Here is a 22,497-nt window from a genome sequence, read left to right on the forward strand (position 1 = left end):
GTTGGTATTGTTGTTGGTGAGTTAAATCATGCTTCTGATCTGATATCAAATAGGCTATCACTAAATATATATTTTTTTAATTATTTAGGCCTATTTTATGTCAATCATTTTCCAAAGTAAAAGAGAAACTAACAGCGCTGTGATCTGCATGTGTCCGTGATGTGAACTGAACTTGGTTGTTATTATTATTATTATTATGGTTGTTATTGCACCACCATGACGCTGACTGGAATCTTTGTTTTTCCTACACCTGGCAGCGGAGATTTTGAACTCACTTGTATTTCTGAGATCCCGAGACTTTTATTAAAGGGCCACTTCACCCCTTTTGCAACAAGAGCTTATTTTAATGATGTTTAGGACACAAGAAACACTTTCCTGGGGGTTGTATGTCATGTATGATGTATGATTTTATTTATTTATATTGTAGTCATGTTCATGACCATGTGGTCTCACTTCCTTCCTGGACTACAAAGTCACACCTCCAATCAAAGCCTCCCCCTCTCCATAAGGATGGAATAAAGCATTATGGGCATTGTAGGAATTCACCAGTTAAACACACAGACTTCATTATTTTTCTGGCCATAGGGTGCACATTTCAAATTGTGCTATGCTGTTATCTACTACAAATACTGTTAACATTGAGTGACTGCAGTTTCTTCCAGCGGTGAAATGTCCCTTTAATGCTAAAAAATAGTTATATCGTGACAAAAGCAAAAGATTTTCCAGACCCTTAAAAACACGCTCACACAGAACAGCGTTTACAATAATAAAACAGCAACAGATTTAGAGGATAGTTGCTATCTACTCTAGATTTGAACGGAATGGTTTTGGATGAGATATGTTGTCTTATAATACTTGTTTTTATTGATCGTTAGTTGAATAATGAAAGTTCCCACACCTGTGGGAAATAATACTATACGCAATGGTTTTGTTACTTCTCTTCTCTCCATCCATTTGGGCGGCTGTGGCTCAGGAGGTAGAGCAGGTCGTCCAATGATCCCTGGGTCGGCGGTTCGAATCCCGGCTCCTCCTGTCCACATGTGGAAGTGTCCTTGGGCAAGACACTGAACCCCACCCTGTCTCCAATGAGACACTGAACCCCACCCTGCCTGCAATGAGTTGGTCAGTGTGAGCTGTGCCATCATTGGTGTGTGAATGTGGGAAGTGAGGACGCTGGCGTCGACTGTTCGCCGCTTCACCTCCCAATGTATGAATGAATGAACCACTGTAAAGCGCTTTGAGCGCTATAAAAATGCAATTCAACTAATTAACTCGTCTCTTCTCTCTCTCTCTCTCTCTCTCTCTAGGCTCCGATTACTCTCCTCCTCCCCCGCTGCCTCCCCCGCCCCCTCCCAACCTGACCAATGACCACGGCGGCAGCGTGCAGGTCACCCATGACGAACGAGGAGGCGGGGTCAGCCTGGGGGGCGTGGTGGGCCTGGCCCCGGAGCACCTGGCCACGCCCGGCGCGGCCGTGAGCTGGCAGGCGGCCATCGACGCGGCGCGGCAGGCCAAGATGATGGGCTCCATGGGGACGCTGGGGGGGTCCCACGGCGGAGGAGGAGGAGGAGGGCCCATCTCCACGGCCAGCTCCACCCAGAGGAAGAGGCAGCACTACACCACCAAGCCCAAGAAACAGACCACCACGGCGGCCACCAGGCCGCCCAGAGCGCTGCTCTGCCTCACGCTGAAGAACCCCATCAGGAGAGCATGCATCAACATCGTGGAGTGGAAGTATCCTTTTTGTGTACCGATAAGGCTGCTTGTCCTGTCCTGTCCTGTCCTGTCCTGTCCTGTCCTGTCCTGTCCTGTCCTGTCCTGTCCTGTCCTGTCCTGTCTCTGTCCTGTCCTGTCCTGTCCTGTCCTGTCCTGTCCTGTCCTGTCCTGTCCTGTCCTGTCCTGTCCTGTCCTGTCCTGTCCTTGTCCTGTCCTGTCCTGTCTGTGTCCCTTTTGTGCCCATATATGGAGATCTCTCTCTCCTCTCCTCTCCTCTCCTCTCCTCTCCTCTCCTCTCCTCTCCTCTCCTCTCCTCTCCTCTCCTCTCCTCTCCTCTCCTCTCCTCTCCTCTCCTCTCCTCTCCTCTCCTCTCCTCTCCTCTCCTCTCCTCTCCTCTCCTCTCCTCTCCTCTCCTCTCCTCTCCTCTCCTCTCCTCTCCTCTCCTCTCCTCTCCTCTCCCCTCCCCTCCCCTCCCCTCCCCTCCCCTCCCCTCCCCTCCCCTCCCCTCCCCTCCCCTCCCCTCCCCTCCCCTCCCCTCCCCTCCCCTCCTCTCCCCTCCCCTCCCCTCCCCTCCCCTCCCCTCCCCTCCCCTCCCCTCCCCTCCCCTCCCCTCCCCTCCCCTCCCCTCCCCTCCCCTCCCCTCCCCTCCCCTCCCCTCTCCTCTCCTCTCCTCTCCTCTCCTCTCCTCTCCTCTCCCCTCCCCTCCCCTCCTCTCCTCTCCTCTCCTCTCCTCTCCTCTCCCCTCCCCTCCCCTCTCCTCTCCTCTCCTCTCCTCTCCTCTCCTGTTGTACTGATTTATTCAGTCTTATTAGATAAGCGACACGTCTTCCTCTATATATTCTCCCCTCTTCTCATTTCACTTTTAGCCCCGCGAGCAGCAGCGGACGTGTTAATCCTTTTAGTGATAGCACAGCCTCCCCCCAAAGAGTTCTGTCACGATTATTAATACTTTTTTAATTTCCCTTCCTCTTCTTTTTTTAACCTTTTAATTAAGGATGGTCGGTTCAAACCACGTCGGGGTCTGGTTGGTTTATAAGGAGCCGCGTTGGCCCCCGGGGGCCCCTGGGGGCCACAGGCGGTGCTTTTGGACTCTTGGTCTTGTTCATTTCTTTTCCATCTGGGATCTCAAGAGGGGAAGGAATAATTTGTCATTTTCATCCCTCTGTCACACTCCCCCACTTCCTCTCCTTGAGAAATGTCCCTCTATTGGCTCTCCCTCCACCTTCAGTATGAGAAATGTCCCCCTATTGGCTCTCCCTCCACCTTCAGTATGAGAAATGTCCCCCTATTGGCTCTCCCTCCACCTTCAGTAGCCCTCCCCCCCCCCCCCCCCCCCCTCACTCTCTCTGGCTCCTCATCTAATTTAGCCTCGGTCCTTCTCCCTCATTATTTCCCTCCATCGTTCACTCTCTCTCCCTCGTTTGCTTCCTTCCTTCCTTCTCCTTTCCTTTCCTCCTCCCTTCCCTATAGCTTCCCCACTTTTATTTCTTTTTCTTTTTCCTCCATCCCTGTTGTTGTTTCTTAACTTTATTTTTTCCACGTGGACGGGGACAGTACCTATTATATCAATGTATCAGTGTAAAGCAAAGATGCTAATTTACAGAAAAACATTAAACCATTAAACCTAAGCAGGCACAATGCATTAGGCCTCACTCACACTGTTTTCTTTTTTTTTTTTTAAGATATTTTTTTTGCGGCTTACGCCTTTTATTGATTTTTTAAGGGACAGATAGTAGGCTGACAGGAAACGGGAGAGAGATGGGGGGATGACATGCGGTAAAGGCCGTGTCGGGTCCGGGAGTCGAACCCGCGGCACACCGCGACTGGATCACCAGTCCGGTGCCCAGACCGTTACGCTACGGCCTGGGCCCTCACTCACACTGTTGCAACATGTGTCTTGTGTCTTGTCCGTGTTTAATGCATTTCCAATGGAAGTCACATGGTTTGACCAAACATTTTTGTTTGATGGCTGTGTTGTGCCCCCCTCCCCCGCATCAAACATTTTTTTTTGTCAAACCATGTGACTTCCATTGGAAATGCATTGGGGGGCGGCCATTAAACACGGACAAGACACAAGACAAATGTATGCATGTTGCAACAGTGTGAGTGAGGCATTACATGACATTACACAGGGTTTAACGGAGCATTAAACATAAATACAAGAACGAAAGGTATACAAAACGACTACAAAATGATGTGAAGTATAATCTATCTAAAGCTAAGACTAATTTCTACTTGGCTCGTGTAGAAAAACAGCATGTTGTTTTAGCGGGTTTTTCGTCCTCCCTTCGTTTCTTCCCTTTCTTTCTTTCTGTCCTTCCATCTCTTCTCATCTGTTCTCCTGTTAATCTTCCCTTTTGTTCCTCGTCGTCTCTGGGGGGAGAGAGGGGGGGGGCGGGGGGGGGGGGGGGGGGGGGTGTAGATGAAGTGTAATAACGATCGGCGGGAGAAGAGAAAAGAGCCGGAGGTGAAAGGAGGTCGTTCTGTAGGTTTGTCACCATCGTGAAATTTTATTGGCGATTAAATGTCCGTACAAATGATTGCGATTAACAATTTAACCCATTCTGACCGGGCACCCATTTTGGTGTCGGCATCATGTTATGCTTTAGCTATTGAAAAATAGCAGATCTACAAGCTCATATACGAGCTTGTAGGTCTGCTATTTTTTGAAAAATCGAAGAACGACTGACATTTTTAGAATCTGATTGATCTCAGGTCAGAATGGGTTCGTCAGACCAGCGTGTGTCCAGTGGAAACCTCGTATGAATCTGATCTCAGGTCAGAATGGGATAATTGTTTTGTTTTTTTTTGGGGGGGGGGGGGCTTTGTGAACACAAATTGCACATGGTAGATATAACAGACAGATAATACAAGAAATTACTGACAATGACCACTACCAATAATCTAGAATGTAGATCTGATATTTTTTGAATAGCCAAAGTATACAATAATGTTTCAAGTATAGGCCTAGTTTTAAATCTAAATGCTTTCCCGCTGTGTTAATGGGTTAAAGGGGGGAAAAGCTGATCTACAAGCTCACGTATCAATTTACAATTTACAATTTAGGCATTTAGCAGACGCTCTTAATCCAGAGCGACTTACATTTAAGCAAGAACAAAAGCATGGGAATACATCACATAAAAGCATTTATCAATATCATGAAACATGCGTAAGCTAATAAAGTAACAGTGGAATATCTATATAATGAAACTATACATACACTATACATATAAACTATACATATTTACTACTATGCTATACATATGTACTATGGCGTGCTATGACTATATACAATACAATTATAGTGCCGTCTACATAACATGCTATAAGTCTGTGTCAAATGCTATCTAAGCCAACAGAAATGCTATCTAAGGGGTTAGGGTAAGTGCTATGGGCCATGATGGAGTCTGAAAAGGTGGGTTTTCAGGCTACGGCGGAAGATTGGGAGTGATGCTGCAGTTCTGACTGCAATGGGAAGTGCATTCCCACGTATGCACGTATCGCATCATAATGAATGGTGGACGGTGCATTGTGAGCTTGTACATCTGCTGTTTCTGAAAATATATAGAACACTATTTCAACGTATTCATTCATATGACTGGAAGCAATTTGTATGCAGAATAATTGCAATAATCTCAAATAATCTCAAATAATCAGACTATTGATCTGGAGGTGGCATGGGGGGGGGGATATTTGTACAATTTAAGCTATTGATATAGCAATTATAAGGTCTTCATGCAATGGTTTTCGATGCAATTTATTTCATACCCACAACCTGGTGTTCCCATTTTGGATAATGTTGTTATAGGCAAAATGTACACAAACCCATTTAGGCCTGAAGTCGAAATAAAAATATTTCATCTCAAGGACCCCAAAAATGATCTGTAATTGCCCGCCGACCCCCATCTGAAAATATGTTGTTCCAGGAACCCCCCACCCCCCCCCCCCCCCACCCCAGAAGCAAAGATTTGAGTTAAAAAAAAGTTCGCTCTGAAAGAATATATTCAATAATTTGGCCACATTTTCACTATTTATCAAAAATAGCAGACCTACAAGCTCGTATGAGCTTGTAGGTCTGCTATATTTTTTCAATAGCTAAAGTATAACACAATGCTTGAAACACCAACAGGGGTTCCCGCCCAGAGTGCAGGTTAAATGAAATAAATAAATACTTTTCGGATCCATGCCACAGATGCTAAACCTGCAGGTCTATCTATTCAAATAGCATGCTGTTTGTACAACATGCAGGGCATCTGTAAACAAGCAAGCGTACAACAACAACATACAGTACATGCAGCATCTGTGGACATAATTATACCTGCAGCTGTCTAAACAAAACAACTAAAATAACATATATTTTGTGGCTCAGTGGTTGGTCAAAGTGTGGTCCAGTGACCCATGTCGTCCTTGATGGGGTTCCAGGTATAAGCCTCTGAAACCATCTACTGGACCAGTGCTGTTTTAGTCATAGGGCTGTATTTTGCCAAGTACCAGGTCTTATTCCCTAACTTGAGTACCAAGTACCAGGTCTTATTCCCTAACTTGAGTAAACTAAAGACATGGAGGCGTGATCAATGCTCTTTGGCCACTCAGAATAGCCAAATGGCATTGATCACGCCTCCAGGTCTTTAGTTTACTCAAGTTAGGGAATAAGACCTGGTACTTAAGACACGCAAAATACAGCCCAATATTGTCTCTTGAATAGTTTCCATTTAGTTTTTTTCACATTTTAGTCACCTGGAATGTTTTAGCGTTTTAGTCTAGTTTTAGTCAACTAAACTAATCACAAGATTTTAGTCGACTAAATCTAGTTTATTTAGTCGACTAAAATGAGTTTTGGCGGGCCTTGATGCCGTCGTAATGACTGTTTTTACACCTGCTGAAAATAGCCGATCTACAAGCTCACAACGCGTCGCTATTTTAAGCATGCAACCAAGTGTAAAATGACTTATAGTGGATCTCTTGTCCACTCAGTGGCCTTGTGGTTAGAGTGTCCGCCCTGAGACTGGGAGGTCGGGGTTCGATCCCCGGCCGGGTCATACCAAAGACTCTAAAAATGGGACCCAGTGCCTCCCTGCTTGACACTCAGCATCAAGGGTTGGATTGGGGGTAAGTCCCTACGACATACTAGCGTCATGTCCAGGGGGTGTACTTGTACATCAAGCTGCCTCACGCTACATAAACAGGAGATAGGCTCCTGCCCTATGGGCCTCATGGCTCGGCAAGGCTACTACTCTTGTCCACTAGTCCCTTCCTAACGTTTTAGTCCAGTTTGTATTTGTCTTATTTTTACTCGTCTCATCATAGCTTAGTTTTCATTTAGTTTCCAGTTAGTTTCCGTCAGTGAAAAAAGGTAGTCGACGGATATTTCTCGTCTTAGTTTTAGTCGACGAAAACGAAACGAAAATTTGAAGTTATTATTATGAGAGGATGAATGACTGTATGGACTCACCTGACAGTACAAGGCCTACTATAGAATGCTGTAAATCATGGGGTGTACCCAGGGGGTCCAGGACCCTATGGATACTCAGAGTTATTACAGGACCCTATGGATACTCAGAGTTATTACAGGACCCTATGGATACTCAGAGTTAATACAGGACCCTATGGATACTCAGAGTTATTACAGGACCCTATGGATACTCAGAGTTAATACAGGACCCTATGGATACTCAGAGTTATTACAGGACCCTATGGATACTCAGAGTTATTACAGGACCCTATGGATACTCAGAGTTATTACAGGACCCTATGGATACTCAGAGTTATTACAGGACCCTATGGATACTCAGAGTTATTACAGGACCCTATGGATACTCAGAGTTATTACAGGACCCTATGGATACTCAGAGTTATTACAGGACCCTATGGATACTCAGAGTTATTACAGGACCCTATGGATACTCAGAGTTATTACAGGACCCTATGGATACTCAGAGTTATTACAGGACCCTATGGATACTCAGAGTTATTACAGGACCCTATGGATACTCAGAGTTATTACAGGACCCTATGGATACTCAGTTATTACAGGGGGTCCAGGACCCTATGGATACTCAGAGTTATTACAGGACCCTATGGATACTCAGAGTTATTACAGGACCCTATGGATACTCAGAGTTATTACAGGACCCTATGGATACTCAGAGTTATTACAGGACCCTATGGATACACCCCGCCAGGAACAGTTTTATCTTTATTTTACAATAATCACTTGTACCCTAGCATCCCTATTCTGAGGGAAACATATTTTCAGCAAAGAGGTTTGATGTATAGCAAGCCAAATACCGTTTATTGCAATAATCGGTGTCCCTGCTTCATCTCCCTGAGCTATGGGTTCCCTAATCGGTGTCCCTGCTTCATCTCCCTCAGCTATGGGTTCCTTGGCCTGAAAGAATGTTGAAGACCCCTGCTGTAAAACTTAAATTAACAGCACATTACGGCACAAATGGACCCTGACTGGTCCATTTGGCTCCATTTGTACACTCTCAGAGTTACAGACCCACAAGTAAAGAGTCCATTTGGTTCCAAACTATCATTTAGCGGCATGGGGACCCCCTGGGGTTCCCCCGGACCCCTCTTTGGGAACCACTGATCTAAAATAACATAGCGTACTTTGTGTCTGAGAACAAGTAAAAAACCTTGTATCTCCTTGGTTTCAGTGTTGTATGTTTTGTTGTGATTGAATGCCCCGCTGCGTCATACCACAGTATCACAAATAAGTAGCCAAAATAGCTGATTCACAAACACGCTCACGAGCTTGTAGATCTGCTATTCTTTTTTGTTAGTGGTGCAACCACTCCAAGGAACAGCATTGTCCATGTCTGTGTGTTATGTGTTCACCTATGTGTTGGTAATGAGCACCAGTATAATGTAATAATACCAGTAGGGGCGCTGTTGTGCCAAAAACAGAGAGAGGGATAGTGCTGCACTGTTGCCTGCTAATGAGAGAGAGAGAGAGAGAGAGAGAGAGATGATTTTTATTTAATCAACTTGTGACTAAATAATAACTAGAATGGATCCATTGGAACACAGGTTATTGTGTGTGTGTGTGTGTGTGTGTGTGTGTGTGTGTGTGTGTGTGTGTGTGTGTGTGTGAGAGAGAGAGAGAGAGAGAGAGAGAGAGAGAGAGAGAGAGTGTGTGCCCGTGTGCGTGTGCGTGTGTGTGTGCGCGCGTGAGAGAGATGGCAGCCCCAAAATCTTCTTCCCCTGTTACCATGACAACAGTACAGGCTCAATGGGGCACACACACACACGCTGCCATTGATGATGGTAACGCAAATCCTCGATTGTATGACTGATAATTATAGCCAGTACGACCGAAAATGTCCCGTGTAAACACCTAGCTTAGATCGTAGCCACACTGACTGCCATGGTGTTCTAACAATGTTTTGGTCAGATGCGTGTGATGCGAGTGAGAGATGATGTGTGCGTATGTACATACTGGGTTGTGTTTTCGTGCGTGCGTGCGTGCGTGCGTGCGTGCGTGCGTGCGTATTTGGAGGGTTTGCCAGTGATGTTTTCGGTCCGTAACATAAACAGCAGCTTCCCCGCCACAGACACACATAAAAGCCTTTGATGTCTGGAGTCTGGTTGTGGTGGTGCAGAGACATATGGACAGTGGTCCTCAAACGCTTTTTTGTGTCAAAGACACCCAAATTAATAATTATGCACGTCTTCGTGGACACTCCTCAGAAAATATGTTGTTTCCCCACAAATTGTCACAAAAACGTTTTCATTTTTTCTTTTCAAGATTTTATTAAACTAAAAGTGGTTAAACTGATTTTGATGCCATTTTATCTAATTATGCTGGGACGCCAGCATAATTAGAATTAGAATCATTTTCACATGTTTGGCGCATAATGAAAAATGTGTTTCACAATTACTTTTCAGCAGTATTCATGGGACTTTTGCTTTGCCATTCAAAACAAAAACAGTCAGTTGTTACAGTAGGATCCTCAAACATAAATATAGGCAGTTGTTGAAAAATAGCTGATTCTTTTAATATATATTCTTTCACAGAGAGCGTTTTTTAACTCATATCTTTGCTTCCAGGGGGTCCCTGGAACAACATATTTATACAGGTGGGGGGTCGGCGGCCAATTAACCCATTCTGACCTGAGATCAGATTCATACGAGGTTTCCGCCGGACACACACTGGTCTGATGAACCCATTCTGACCTGAGATCAGATTCTAAAAATGTCGTTCTTCGATTTTTCAAAAAATAGCAGACCTACAAGCTCGTATCGCGCCACTCGGTGGCGCGATATGAGCTTGTAGATCTGCTATTTTTCAATAGCTAAAGCATAACATGATGCCACCACCAAAATGGGTGCCCGTTCAGAATGGGTTAACACAATGTTTTTGCGGTCCTTGACATGAAATAGTTTGAGCACCACTGATACAGAAAACGGTCGATATTTAGAAGACATTTTGTCGAATCTTGTCTCAGTCCTAACAGGGTTAACATCTAGGTGCCATGCAGGACCTATAGCGATAGACCAGGGTTTCTAAAAGGCACCCTGGGGTGCCGTGACGCAAGTCCGGGGGTGCCGCGGAATACTTATCAGTTCACTTCAGATTCACCACGTAGACCGTCTAGACTTCTGAACACAGACGTGATTTGCACTGTTCTCTGTGCCTTCTTTTTCAAGTGGGCCCGCCGGGCCCTGTTCAGGCGAGCCTTCCCCCGTGTCCGAAACGGTCGAGAGTTACCGGGTGGGGGTCTCCGGAACATCCAGGGCCCCAGGAACACGCCTAGGGGGAGGGGCCTGCCCTGTAGTTACCGCGTGGGGGTCCCCGGAACATCCAGAGCCCCAGGAACACGCCTAGGGGGGGGGGCTGCCCTGTAGTTACCGCGTGGGGGTCCCCGGAACATCCAGAGCCCCAGGAACACGCCTAGGGGGGCCTGCCCTGTTCCGGTGAGCCTTCCCACTGCTATAGGCCAGTGGTTCTAAAACCTTTTCATGTCAAGGCCCCCCAAATTGACACCTATTTAGCCCACGGACCCCTATTTGAAAAGCTATGCCAGGGACCCCCATAAGAGAATATTTACACGGCTCTAGCAGTGACTCTCAACCACAAGGACCCCCAGTTTGACCCGCATTAGGCTACGGACCCCCATTTAATGGATTTTCTATCTCTGGGACCTCAATTTATATTGTAAAAACCATGGTTTACTTTACTCTGAGTTACAGTCCCATAAGGGTCCATTTGGTTCCTTACTATCATTTAGCTCCCTCAAGGGAGCTGTTTTTGAGGATCACTGCTGCTATATAGGCTTCCAGACCACCATGCACACGATAGCACTCTCTCAGATAAAGATGTTTACTATGCCTCGCCCACCCTGGGGGTTTGTGGCCAAACCACAATCCAAACAGAAACAAAATGGCCACCCCAACCCAGGCAACCGCTGACAGCGCTAACATGAGATGGGTGATTTATGTCTCCCATGTGGGCAACGCTGGGGCTATAATCATCTTGATGGAACAGAAGCTTGTCTCTCTGCCGCGGCTTGGAGCCTGATTTATGCACTGTTGTACGACAGCAGTATAAATGACACGTCTTTATAAGGAGATAATGGCACTCTTAAACACACACAAAAAATACATTTAAACAATCAATCTACATCCGTCCAATATAGACTCCAGTGAACTGCAGTGAACTTTAACCCATTCTGGGCGGGAACCCCTTCTTCTGTTTGAAGGATTATGTTATGCTCTAGCTATTGAAAAACATCAGATCTGCAAGCTCATAGCGATACGAACTTGTAGGTCTGCTATTTGTGGCGCAAATCTTTGAATATATATGCTTTCAGAGCGAACGCTTCTAACTCAAATCTTTGCTTCTGGAAGGTCCCTGAAACAACATATTTTCAGATGTTACATTACATTACAATTACATAATAGTTTTTGGAGGTCCTTGACGTGAAAATGTTTGAGAGCGACTGACATAGAAACATGGTGTTTTTCAGAAAACTGTCTGATTTAGAAGGCATTTGTAGAACCGTCCTCAGGTCTAAATGGGTTAAGATTTACCCAGAAATCTACAAACATCTACAAACATCACTAAGCTAAAACAAAAGTTAGTCAGTTATGCTTTTTATTACAGCCAAGCCAATCTGGGAAACCATCAGGGAAAAAAGAGAGAAAAAAACAGCACCCTCTGCTGGTGGTTTCCATTTGAATTAGCCTGTGTAGGCGGCGCCCAATGTGGATAACAGGATATTGGCTCGTTTCTCAGCCTTCCTCTTCCGGTGCAGGGCGCCTATATGTTTCCATTCCCACTAACAACAATGTATACAATTAACCCATTCTGATCTGAGATCAGATTCATACGAGGTTTCCGCTGGACACACACTGGTCTGATGAACCCATTCTGACCTGAGATCAGATTCTAGAAATGTCAGTCGCTCTTCGTTTTTTCAAAAATAGCAGACCTACAAGCTCGTATCGCGCCACTCGGTGGCGCGATATGAGCTTGTAGATCTGCTATTTTTAAATAGCTAAAGCATAACATGATGCCAACACCAAAATGGGTGCCCGGTCAGAATGGGTTAAGTCACTGAATGCCCCTGCCGAGAGATTCGGTATATAGTGCCGGTTCTGAATCTCTTCTTGTGCGATTACAGCTGAGTTACACTAACAAACTAACAACCTAATCTCAAATAAACGTCCTAAAGTAGCTTGTAACGGCAGTAGGCTACGGTGAGCTAGAATGAATGCCCCCAAATAGCCTCAACAAAGCTCCAGCTACATTTTGAATCGCTGTATGTGCTTAAAATAAAGATTCTTAACCAACCCAAACAAAACAAATCTGAGCTAAGCCAATACCAACTTGTAGCTTGTATAGTGGTGTTATGCTAAGATAAGAGAAGCTTAATCAGACCAGTGTGTGTCCAGTGGAAACCTCGTATGAATCTGATCTCAGGTCAGAATGGGTTAAACCAAGACTAAAGTATGGTGTGAGTAAACATGGACCCATAGCAGGAGATCCATCCAATGATGATAGACTAAAGTATGGTGTGAGTAAACATGGACCCATAGCAGGAGATCCATCCAATGAGGGGGAAATGCATACATTGAACAACTCAAGATTGTGGAAAAGAAGAAGGAGACACAGAAAGAAAGAAAGAACAAGTGGATACACAGTGACGAAAATTAAGAGAACAGATTAGGAGGGAGGTGAGGTGACAACAGTGGTTATTGAGCTGATGAAAACCAGACCTCTTTTTCTCGTCCACATTCTCTATCTCTCTATCTCTCTATCTCTCTCTCTCTCTCTCTCTCTCTCTCTGAGGCCCAAAATAATGAGGTCGCGCCCCTCTTAAGGACCGGCCCAAATAAAAACTATTCTCTCTCTCTCTCTCTCTCTCTCTCTCTCTCGTCCACCACGCGACAGGCCTGCTTCTGTCTACAGCCATATTAGGGCATACACCGTCTCCCTCGTTCTCTCTCTCTCTCTGACACACACACACACACACACACACACACACACACACACGGTGCCCCAAAATAATGTTCAATGTTTATCATTAAGCAAACTTAGAAGCTTTCATCCCTTGTTATATACACTGTGTGTATGTGTGTGTGTGTGTGTGTGTGTGTGTGTGTGTGTGTGTGTGTGTGTGTGTGTGTGTGTGTGTGCGCACTGCTTGCGCTGCGTGCATGCGTGTGTGTGTGCGCGTGTGTGTGTGACATACTGGATAGACATACAGTAAAACATTATAGACATAATAGTGCATTTTATTTGTGTTTGTCCACTGTGTGTGTGTCCACTGTGTGTCCACTGTGTGTCCACTGTGTGTCCACTGTGTGTGTGTGTCCACTGTGTGTGTCCACTGTGTGTCCACTGTGTGTCCACTGTGTGTCCACTGTGTGTGTTTGTCCACTGTGTGTCCACTGTGTGTCCACTGTGTGTGTGTCCACTGTGTGTCCACTGTGTGTGTGTCCACTGTGTGTCCACTGTGTGTCCACTGTGTGTGTGTCCACTGTGTGTCCACTGTGTGTGTGTCCACTGTGTGTGTGTCCACTGTGTGTCCATGCATTGTGTTCCTTAACCCACGGCGTCCCGTCAGACCGTTTGAGATCATCATCCTGATGACCATCTTCGCTAACTGCGTGGCCTTAGCCGTCTACATCCCCTTCCCCGAGGACGACTCCAACGCCACCAACTCCAACCTGGTGAGTCCACCTATACCTACAGTACTGCTTTTTGAACGCCATATACCAGCGGTTTGACGACGTGTTGACGTACAAGCAGTGGTTCTCATATTACTGTATATATTACATACAAGCAGTGGTTCTCATATTATTGTATATATTACATACAAGCAGTGGTTCTCATATTACTGTATATATTACATACAAGCAGTGGTTCTCATATTACTGTATATATTATATACAAGCAGTGGTTCTCATATTACTGTATATATTACATACAAGCAGTGGTTCATATTACTGTATATATTACATACAAGCAGTGGTTCATATTATTGTATATATTACATACAAGCAGTGGTTCTCATATTACTGTATATATTACATACAAGCAGTGGTTCATATTACTGTATATATTACATACAAGCAGTGGTTCTCATATTACTGTATATATTACATACAAGCAGTGGTTCATATTACTGTATATATTATATACAAGCAGTGGTTCTCATATTACTGTATATATTACATACAAGCAGTGGTTCATATTACTGTATATATTACATACAAGCAGTGGTTCTCATATTACTGTATATATTACATACAAGCAGTGGTTCATATTACTGTATATATTACATACAAGCAGTGGTTCTCATATTACTGTATATATTACATACAAGCAGTGGTTCTCATATTACTGTATATATTACATACAAGCAGTGGTTCTCATATTACTGTATATATTACATACAAGCAGTGGTTCTCATATTATTGTATATATTACATACAAGCAGTGGTTCTCATATTACTGTATATATTACATACTGCAGTGGTTCTCATATTACTGTATATATTACATACAAGCAGTGGTTCTCATATTATTGTATATATTACATACAAGCAGTGGTTCATATTACTGTATATATTACATACAAGCAGTGGTTCTCATATTACTGTATATATTACATACAAGCAGTGGTTCTCATATTATTGTATATATTACATACAAGCAGTGGTTCTCATATTACTGTATATATTACATACTGCAGTGGTTCTCATATTACTGTATATATTACATACTGCAGTGGTTCTCATATTACTGTATATATTACATACAAGCAGTGGTTCTCATATTATTGTATATATTATATACAAGCAGTGGTTCTCATATTATTGTATATATTACATACAAGCAGTGGTTCTCATATTACTGTATATATTACATACTGCAGTGGTTCTCATATTACTGTATATATTACATACAAGCAGTGGTTCTCATATTATTGTATATATTACATACAAGCAGTGGTTCTCATATTACTGTATATATTACATACAAGCAGTGGTTCTCATATTACTGTATATATTACATACAAGCAGTGGTTCTCATATTATTGTATATATTACATACAAGCAGTGGTTCTCATATTATTGTATATATTACATACAAGCAGTGGTTCTCATATTACTGTATATATTACATACTGCAGTGGTTCTCATATTACTGTATATATTACATACAAGCAGTGGTTCTCATATTATTGTATATATTACATACAAGCAGTGGTTCTCATATTACTGTATATATTACATACAAGCAGTGGTTCTCATATTACTGTATATATTACATACAAGCAGTGGTTCTCATATTATTGTATATATTACATACAAGCAGTGGTTCTCATATTACTGTATATATTACATACAAGCAGTGGTTCTCATATTACTGTATATATTACATACAAGCAGTGGTTCTCATATTACTGTATATATTACATACAAGCAGTGGTTCTCATATTACTGTATATATTACATACAAGCAGTGGTTCATATTATTGTATATATTACATACAAGCAGTGGTTCTCATATTACTGTATATATTACATACAAGCAGTGGTTCTCATATTACTGTATATATTACATACAAGCAGTGGTTCTCATATTACTGTATATATTACATACAAGCAGTGGTTCTCATATTACTGTATATATTACATACAAGCAGTGGTTCTCATATTACTGTATATATTACATACAAGCAGTGGTTCATATTACTGTATATATTACATACAAGCAGTGGTTCATATTACTGTATATATTACATACAAGCAGTGGTTCATATTACTGTATATATTACATACAAGCAGTGGTTCATATTACTGTATATATTACATACAAGCAGTGGTTCTCATATTATTATATATTACATACAAGCAGTGGTTCATATTACTGTATATATTACATACAAGCAGTGGTTCTCATATTACTGTATATATTACATACAAGCAGTGGTTCATATTATTGTATATATTACATACAAGCAGTGGTTCATATTACTGTATATATTACATACAAGCAGTGGTTCTCATATTACTGTATATATTACATACAAGCAGTGGTTCTCATATTACTGTATATATTACATACAAGCAGTGGTTCATATTACTGTATATATTACATACAAGCAGTGGTTCATATTACTGTATATATTACATACAAGCAGTGGTTCATATTACTGTATATATTACATACAAGCAGTGGTTCATATTACTGTATATATTACATACAAGCAGTGGTTCTCATATTATTATATATTACATACAAGCAGTGGTTCATATTACTGTATATATTACATACAAGCAGTGGTTCTCATATTACTGTATATATTACATACAAGCAGTGGTTCATATTATTGTATATATTACATACAAGCAGTGGTTCATATTACTGTATATATTACATACAAGCAGTGGTTCTCATATTATTGTATATATTACATACAAGCAGTGGTTCTCATATTACTGTATATATTACATACAAGCAGTGGTTCTCATATTACTGTATATATTACATACAAGCAGTGGTTCATATTACTGTATATATTACATACAAGCAGTGGTTCATATTACTGTATATATTACATACAAGCAGTGGTTCATATTACTGTATATATTACATACAAGCAGTGGTTCATATTACTGTATATATTACATACAAGCAGTGGTTCTCATATTATTATATATTACATACAAGCAGTGGTTCATATTACTGTATATATTACATACAAGCAGTGGTTCTCATATTACTGTATATATTACATACAAGCAGTGGTTCTCATATTACTGTATATATTACATACAAGCAGTGGTTCATATTATTGTATATATTACATACAAGCAGTGGTTCATATTACTGTATATATTACATACAAGCAGTGGTTCTCATATTATTGTAAATATTACATACAAGCAGTGGTTCTCATATTACTGTATATATTACATACAAGCAGTGGTTCTCATATTATTGTATATATTACATACAAGCAGTGGTTCTCATATTACTGTATATATTACATACAAGCAGTGGTTCATATTACTGTATATATTACATACAAGCAGTGGTTCTCATATTACTGTATATATTACATACAAGCAGTGGTTCTCATATTACTGTATATATTACATACAAGCAGTGGTTCATATTACTGTATATATTACATACAAGCAGTGGTTCTCATATTATTGTAAATATTACATACAAGCAGTGGTTCTCATATTACTGTATATATTACATACAAGCAGTGGTTCTCATATTATTGTATATATTACATACAAGCAGTGGTTCTCATATTACTGTATATATTACATACAAGCAGTGGTTCTCATATTACTGTATATATTACATACAAGCAGTGGTTCTCATATTATTGTAAATATTACATACAAGCAGTGGTTCTCATATTACTGTATATATTACATACAAGCAGTGGTTCTCATATTACTGTATATATTACATACAAGCAGTGGTTCATATTACTGTATATATTACATACAAGCAGTGGTTCTCATATTACTGTATATATTACATACAAGCAGTGGTTCTCATATTATTGTATATATTACATACAAGCAGTGGTTCTCATATTACTGTATATATTACATACAAGCAGTGGTTCTCATATTATTATATATTACATACAAGCAGTGGTTCTCATATTACTGTATATATTACATACAAGCAGTGGTTCTCATATTATTGTATATATTACATACAAGCAGTGGTTCTCATATTATTGTATATATTACATACAAGCAGTGGTTCTCATATTACTGTATATATTACATATTGCAGTGGTTCTCATATTATTGTATATATTACATACAAGCAGTGGTTCTCATATTACTGTATATATTACATATTGCAGTGGTTCTCATATTATTGTATATATTACATACAAGCAGTGGTTCTCATATTACTGTATATATTACATATTGCAGTGGTTCTCATATTATTGTATATATTACATACAAGCAGTGGTTCTCATATTACTGTATATATTACATACAAGCAGTGGTTCTCATATTATTATATATTACATACAAGCAGTGGTTCTCATATTACTGTATATATTACATACAAGCAGTGGTTCTCATATTATTGTATATATTACATACAAGCAGTGGTTCTCATATTATTGTATATATTACATACAAGCAGTGGTTCTCATATTACTGTATATAATTATTACATACAAGCAGTGGTTCTCATATTATTGTATATATTACATACAAGCAGTGGTTCATATTACTGTATATATTACATACAAGCAGTGGTTCTCATATTATTGTATATATTACGTACAAGCAGTGCTTCTCATATTACTGTATAATATTATATACAAGCAGTGGTTCTCAAATGTTCCGTGGCTAGAACCTTGCTTGATTGCTGTCCTTTCAGGCTGCGTTGCTCGTGTTGTTGGCAAGTCGGTCAATTGATTGGCATTCAGAAAAATCTGTGTGGTTTTGACTGATATAGTCTGTTAGTTTTTGGGGGGCTTTCGCTTTAGTGGTCAGGAGGTGCACTGCCGGCCGCACATCCAAGAGAATTCAACGGGTGCTGCTCGAACAAAAGAGATAAACCGAAGAGAAGGAGGACGTATGCATATACCGCTTTGAATGCATCCCCCCAAAAACAATGTTTATTGCCAAAGCGATAAAAACAACACACAACGTGTCAGGTACACTCGTATAGAGGTGTGCAGACTTCATTTAGTGGCAAATGGCACTTTCTGCACAATGAGTACTTTTACTTTAAGTACATTTTGATGCCGGTACTTTTGTACTTTTACTCACGTACATTTTCAGTTCCATACTTTTACTTGTAACGAAGTAGTTCTAAATTGCAGTATTGGTACTTTTACTAATAATTGAGTACTTTTTCCACCACTGGTATAAGCACATACAGTATAAGAATGTCTAGGTTTTGGTTCCTAAACTCAACAGAGAGAGAGAGAGACACACACACACACACACACACACACACACACACACACACACACACACACACACACACACACACACTATTATTACTGTTTTCTTCCATGAAGCCCTTTTGACTGAAGTCATATGATTGTTGTTTCGCTAATTGAGTTGAGCTGTTTAGACTAAAGAAATGTGATTAATTCCAAAATAAAGAGGACTTATTGTCATCATCACGGGGAATGTTTGGAGTAAAAGAGATGATTCGATTTTACATTTGAATGTGAGGCATTCTTGTGCAACAATTAATGTAACTGGTTTTGGGATGATTAAGTTACCAACAAGTCTTGGTTCACATAATATGATTTTCAAAACATATGTGTCTGTCAACATCTTAACCCATGTCATAATGAGAGGATATAATGTCTATTTCTTTTGTCATTACGTTGTGTTGTAATCTATATCTAAATGCACCAAGTCTGTAACCCATGAGTGTGTACGTCTGTAATCCACGTAACTCGAGAACGGTTTGTCCCACTGACTTTGACACACGTGTGCAGTGCCCGGCCTTGAGTCGGTGGGATACACCTTTGTCCAGAACCAACACAAAAGCCTCTGCTTTTGTGCTTAACTGAGTGGTATGCATTTACAACTTGCATTGTGCAAAAGGGCAGCTGTGGCTCAGGAGGTATAGAGCAGGTCGTCCAATGAACCCTGGGTCGGCGGTTCGAATCCCGGCTCCTCCTCCTGTCCACATGTCGAAGTGTCCTTGGGCAAGACACTGAACCCTACATTGCCTCCAATGAGTCGGTCGGTTTGAGCTCGCCACCGTTGGTGTGTGAATGTGGGAAGTGAGGACGCTGGCGTCGACTGTTCGCCGCTTCACCTCCCAATGTATGAATGAATGAATGAATGAATGAACCGTTGTAAAGCGCTTTGAGCACTTGGAAAAGCGCTATAAAAATGCAATTCATTATCGCTAACGAGCACCGCGGCGCTCCAGTACTGAAAAACACACAATCAAACAAACTCTCAGGCAGAAACCGTGTGTATCTATTTTAAATCCGTTTTATGATTTAGTCTTTTCATAAATGAATGCGACATTTCATTTTCTAGCTCACATTTGAGCTTTGTAGAACTGCCATTTTCAACCATTTGTTACCCAAACTAGGGACACAAGTTTGAAAGTGGAATGTGGGATTTACAAATATTGAACCAATGAAAAGCAATATACATAACACACATACTCTTTTCCATTTCCTAAAATGTAAAATTTTTCCATCGGACAGTGAATGCTATTTTTATATATATTCTTTTCTGCCTTTCTTATGTATTTTTTATCATTTTCCATCTCATCAAAGAGAGAGGAAGTAATCACTAAGATTGTCCTCCAATAGCATATTAACTATCAATCTCTCTCGCACACACATACTGTGCACGCACGCACGCACGCACGCACGCACGCACGCACGCACGCACGCACGCACGCACACACACACACACACACACAGGACAGCTGTGGTCCATTAGTGTTGTAGCAATCAGACAGGAAGCTTTGTGCAGAGGGATCAGAGCTTAAATACATGTTTGAACTCTGCACGTACATGTGTGCGTGCGTGCGTGCGTGCGTGCGTGCCTGCGTGCGTGCGTGTGTGTGTGTGTGTGTGTGTGCGTGTGTGAGAGAGAGAGAGAGAGTCTGTAAGCAACCTTGCTTCAGTGTATGTAAAGAAAGAAGGAGAGAGAGAGAGAGTGTTCCACATCTGTTTGTGTTGCTCAGCGTCCATCAGTTCTTCCTTCAACCACCGGAACTCCAGCTTCCGCTTCGCGGCCAAAAGCTTTCGCAGAAAACGGCCGATCGACAAGCCCATACAACGTGTCGCCGTGAGCTTGTCCATCTGTTGTTTTCCTCCCGAAATCCTTTCCCCACAATAACAGGAAACATAAAAGACGCTAGTCTTGAGCCCTGAGGCACTCCGGTTAACCCACATGGGGGTTTTGCTCTAGCCCAAACATTTAGATTCTCGTAGAGGTTTTTTTTCCATTCTGACGAATCTCTCTACGAGAGTCTAAACGTTTTACCCCCCCGATATGGTTGAAAAGAGCAACGTTTGTGCCTCAAAATCACTCTTACCTTTTTGTACAAATGCAAAATCTAAGCTGCTTTAAATTTTTAAAGAATTTTTTATTGAAAAATAAGCTGCGTGAGCGTTTAATATGGTGACGAACACCTCACAAACAAGTGGGGCGAAATTTAAAGCAGCTTAGATTTTGCATTTGTACAAAAAGGTAAGAGTGATTTTGAGGCACAAACGTTGCTCTTTTCAACCATATCGGGGGGGTAAAACGTTTATAGACTCTCGTAGAGTGTATGAAACTGGATAACTGGAGTCTATGCTACTCCATTCCATTCCATAGATGTGTGTCTTATGCAATCGTAGGGAACATGTAGCCTCTCTCCGGGTAATGTCTTTCTATTTCTGTCGACACCCCATAATACGTGCTCCTCTCGTCTCCACGGCGACAGCCAGTAATAGCATCAGCAGAGGTTGTCATGGATATGGTTACCGTAGCGATGCTCCTGGCCTCTCCTCGCTTACACGGAGGAGGAGGTGGTGGCAGGTGGCAGGAACTGATCACTGCGAGGGCTTTGGTTCTGTCAGGACGGTGTTAGATGCAGCGCATGCATGCTCGGCAACCAGACCCCATAGAGAGAGAAACCTTTTTTTTTGTCCTGAAAATACATCATTATCATATTAATGAATGTAAACTAACTTTACATCAATGATAGTCAACTTTAAGGAATGTAAAGAATAGTTGCCTATACCTTGCATGTTTAGTTCATGACAACACAATGGAAAGCAGTAGCATTTTTAAACCTACTTTGGCTTCTTGTGCCTTTATTGCTAGTATAGTTACAGTTAGTAATCATTAATTAACCCATTCTGACCTGAGATCAGATTCATACGAGGTTTCCACTGGACACACACTGGTCTGATTAACCCATTCTGACCTGAGATCAGATTCTAAAAATGTCAGTCGTTCTTCGATTTTTTTCAAAAATAGCAGACCTACAAGCTCGTATCGCGCCACTCGGTGGCGCGATATGAGCTTGTAGATCTGCTATTTTTCAATAGCTAAAGCATAACATGATGCCAACACCAAAATGGGTGCCCGGTCAGAATGGGTTAAAAACAACATTTAATGATTCTTTCCCCCCAGTAATTCCATGAAGAAATAAAAGAAGAATCTAATAAATTCCATACATTTGAGTATAGCTATAGTGAAAATAGCCGATCTACAACTTGTAGATCGGCTATTTTTCAGTATAGTTTGCAGGGTCCCGGGTGAATATATTATTTCTGT

The 22,497-nt window shown here is 41.6% G+C and overlaps 1 pseudogene across 1 annotated transcript in view; it reads left to right on the forward strand.

Annotated features, from left to right (window-relative positions):
- The window catches only part of LOC310853176 (voltage-dependent L-type calcium channel subunit alpha-1C-like), a 290,615-nt pseudogene that overhangs the window by 67,924 nt on the left and 200,194 nt on the right, over positions 1-22,497 (forward strand). Inside the window, exons 2-3 of the transcript XR_014571111.1 lie at positions 1,308-1,734; positions 13,794-13,899. The product of XR_014571111.1 is annotated as a voltage-dependent L-type calcium channel subunit alpha-1C-like (transcript). The remainder of the gene's footprint in view (positions 1-1,307; positions 1,735-13,793; positions 13,900-22,497) is intronic.

This window comes from Protomyctophum parallelum, assembly GCF_964188405.1.
Source record: "Protomyctophum parallelum genome assembly, chromosome: 22".
NCBI classification, from domain to species: domain Eukaryota; kingdom Metazoa; phylum Chordata; class Actinopteri; order Myctophiformes; family Myctophidae; genus Protomyctophum; species Protomyctophum parallelum.